We start from the raw sequence: 4,122 nt of genomic DNA on the forward strand, positions 1-4,122 counted from the left end.
GATGACACCCTCTCACCCAAGTATTTCATACATATCCCCACTTTTCTATCTGAACAAAGATATTACTTCACTACGGCTAGTTGTAATGGCCTCTTTCATTTTTATGATAGAATATTGGGTAGTCAAGCTCTTTGGAACCCAACAACGGGTGGGTATAAAATATTGCCTAAGCCATTAGTGGAACTCAATCCTCGCGTTACATGTTATCTTAATTCAACTGGACTATGGTATGACCATAAATTTGAAGATTACAAAGTGTTGAACGTTGTTTCGGCTTATGAAAGAGGGTATTTACTTGATGTCATTTATCACATTGAATTGTATTCACTCAAACTTAATTCCTGGAAGAGAATACCATGCCCTGACTTCGATTGTGGTGAGGAATCCAATGGAGCATGCATAGATGGGGTTTTTTATTGTAGAGCAAGTCTAAAAGGACAGTCTGGTTTTATCCTTTCGTTTGACTTTTCTACCGAAACTTTATCCAGTTTACCCTCTCCTTTACCCTCACCTGATCGCCCTGACCATTATTATTTTCTGGAGTATAAAGGGTTGTTAAGTGCTCTTGCATGCTGGTTTGATGAAGATAATCGATATCGAGATTCTGTACCTTTGAAATATGAGCTTTGGATTATGAGCAATGGATCGTGGACAAGAGAATCTATTTTCCATATTCGTGGTGTTCAACTTCCGGTATGGTTTTCAAAGGATGGTAAGCTATTGTATCTTGCAAGTGCGACAGACGAGTTACTGATGTTTGATCGTGCCACTGGAGAGTTGAAGCATCTTGGTATCGATTGGTCCTCGGCTGGTTTCAGGAATAGGCCAATGATGATTCCATTTTTTGAGAGCTTTGTTCAACTCAATTGAATTTCAAGGTTAATTTCCTTTTTATTATTTTCACCAGCTCATTTTCAATGCCTGATGCTTATCCTTTATAGTACTATAAAAAATTAATGTAACATCTCGGAATTTAGAACCCTAATTTTAGAGCCCTAGAATTTATTTGTGATGACGTGGAGTCGTGAATGCATTTATTGCATGTGATGCTATGGCCGAGTTGAGTCTAGGGTTTGCGTTGAAAGTTTGAAAAGTCAAACTTATTGATTTTATGATGTGGCATGTGATTTATTAAATTATGAGATTTATGTGGTAAATTAATTGTTTAAAGGTAAGTGAGAATATTAGAGAAAATTTCCATAAATACTTGTCACCCTAATTCTTGAGATTTTCGACCCCTTGAAGTTTTTGAAGAAGAAATTCTATTTTTCCGGATTTAATTTAATTCTTGGGATATTTATCCAATTAAATCCAAGACCCAATTATTCCTTATCTCTAGAGAAAATCGAAAACCCCCTTTTATTTATTAGTGATTTTCGAAAATCACTATATTTGGGAAGGAAAGAATTATTTTATTTTATTTGACTCCTTACTTGATTTCCTTCCATACCTAAAATTTAATTATTCTACCAAATCTTTCCATACTTCAAGAGATCTTGCCTTACCTTATTCTAGGCAATATTAAAAATCCATATCTTATTTAAATAGGCATGGGGACGCCTATTTCCATCCCAAGTTGGGAGAATCCTTACTTTTTATTTTGCTCCGTGATATTTTATTCTACTCCGTAAAATATACCAAAACAAAGCCTTGGCTATTTTGGGAGCCTAATTTTCGAAAATCATGAGATTTTGCCCTAGGATCTATTTTTGTTAATTCTTCTTCCCTACTTCACAATATTATTTTATTTATTGCGTAGAATAAAATCTTACCAAATATTCTATTCTAATTACCTAAAGATCTTGTTGAGCACTATAAATAAGAGAAGACCCCAACCTAGACCCCAAATTTTCGTCCCCCACCATTCCTCACTCTCTCAAATTTTCTTCTTCCACACACCAATATTTTGTCATCCTTTGAGAAGAATTTAGAGTTTGAACGCCAAGATTCTTGAAGAACCAAGTCTCTACTTTGTTTCTACCGATTGTTTTTCTCTAAAAAGGTATTTTGTTTATGAGTTCTTCTTATTCTTCTTCTACTTCTTCTTTTTCTTCTTTCTAACCGATTAATCGGTCTTCTTGAACCCTAATGCATCTTGGTTGAGTGAAAGTGGGATAAAAGGGATGTGGGAATATGTTCATGAGTGTGTGTGTGTGTGGCGTTTGTGTGTGTGTGGCGTGCGTGTGTGTGTGTGTCGTGTATGTGTGTGTGTGTGTCGTGTATGTGTGTGATGAGTAGTGTGTAGTTGATGGCTAAATAATCTTGTGAGATAAACATGATCTTGATTAATTAGTAATGATAAGATAAATCAATGGAAAAGGGAAAAGAGGTATTGAGACATGCATGAGTAAGAGTAGTATTGAACCTAATTTGTGATATGTGCCTATGTGATTAAAAGGTGAAACTTTGGTTGCGAAGCCGGATAACGGAAAAGCGAAACTACTTGAAAACTAAGCAGTCGAGGTGGGCTTTACTCTAAAAACTCTCTTTTATTTTATCTAAATGTTGTTTGGTGTTATAAGGGTGGTTTAACTGTTATACCATGCCTATGTTTGTTTTTAATGTGATATTGGATATGCTTATACGAATTCGGGTCTGAGTATGGGCCGCAAGTCCTACAGGCTGTGTACACGATGGGATCGGGAGCCGTCCTTGCTAGTCGGCCGGTCTCGTGGGCGAAAAGTGTGGCCACACTTTCGTCGCACCATGGAATGTTGTGATTGTTATTTTGATGAGAAAATGGGGGATTATTTTGACTGACCAGTCTATGAAAATATATTTTGTGATACTCGTGATATTTCTCTTTTAACTGCTTAAAACTCGAGTTCACTTGGTAAGGGTGGCATAACTTATAAAATATTTTAGCAATGAGCTCACTGAGTATTTCAAAATACTCAGCTCTGCATGTGTTTTTCTTATGTGCAGGTTGAACGATGACGAGCGGTGGCGGGTGTTGAGCAGGATAAATAATTAATATGGATATGTTGAACTTCAAGCGTAGTTGTGTCTTCATACATAGCTATTCTTTCTCTTGGTCGTTTTCCGCTGAATCTTGATACTCTTTAGAACTTTTGGGATATTTGCACCTTAGCCCTTTTCTTGTGTTTTTCTTTAATCTTGGATATTTTGTCGTACTCTTCAGACATTTTGATCGTCATTTATGATACCTTCCTTCTTCTTTTAAACTTCTAGGTTTAATAGTTGTTTTAAATGCTCTGATGTTTCCTTTATTAATTTGGCCAACACTCTTTAAATGAAATCCTAGCCTATGTTTACTTCTTTGGAGTCCGTTTGGGTAGCAGCCGCCGCATTTATCGTACCCTAAGAGGGCGGGCTGTTACAATTAATTTAATACTGTATATCGTTATGTAACATGTATATATAGTATTAAATAATTCAACTTCATCATCAGAAGTTTGAGCATGAGAACTATGGAAAAGAAGAGGATGTGACTGAAGCAGAAAGACCTTTGATTCTAGCGCAGCTTGAAATTTTTTGTTTTTTGTTTTCGACATTAGGGATTCGAACAATATTTTACAATAGGATTAGTTAGTTATTCCAAGAGTGTCATGAAAAATCTTTTCCTGCTTGTGTAAACCTATTAGTTATTCCATCGCATTACCAATCCCATTTGTGGTTTTCCCATAATGCATACAAGTATGCTTCGGAATGTGTTTGTTATTACTTATTCACTGAAATTCTTACTCTGTTCTTTATACGGGGGCAATGTTCTAAACAATTATTGCCATACAATTGATTTCTAAAAAAGGTTATAAACAAGCAAATACAAATAACCACATGATTGATGTGTTAAATGACATTTTAGTGATGCATGAAGCCATAACTGTCCTGTTTCTACTCCTCCGAGAGAACAATAAATAAAGGAATCAAATCTGATCAGTATCAGACAATAATGAGTGATGAAGTAGTCTCTGTAAGCTTTATTTTATCTAATCCCTCTCCTCCCTTTCTTTGAAAGTAATGAACTCAGGTGCATATTTACCTGATTTGCTGATTATTGTCATTGGTTTGTGTCAAATCCTAATTTTGGTTTGCTTTCTTAATTTTTATCTTGACTTTACTTTTCCATATGCTGATTGAGATAAGCTAGCAGAATGTGCA

The 4,122-nt window shown here is 35.6% G+C and overlaps 1 long non-coding RNA gene across 1 annotated transcript; it reads left to right on the plus strand.

Moving 5' to 3' along the window:
• The first annotated feature begins 242 nt into the window (after window positions 1-242).
• LOC148933838 (uncharacterized) lies at window positions 243-3,478 on the plus strand. The gene is made up of 2 exons (XR_016135804.1): window positions 243-878; window positions 3,413-3,478. It is a non-coding gene; the product is annotated as an uncharacterized LOC148933838 (long non-coding RNA).
• Window positions 3,479-4,122: the final 644 nt, after the last annotated feature.

The sequence above is a fragment of the Salvia hispanica genome, chromosome 1 (assembly GCF_029641045.1).
Source record: "Salvia hispanica isolate PSC_SH4W2 chromosome 1, Shi_PSC_v1, whole genome shotgun sequence".
NCBI lineage: Eukaryota > Viridiplantae > Streptophyta > Magnoliopsida > Lamiales > Lamiaceae > Salvia > Salvia hispanica.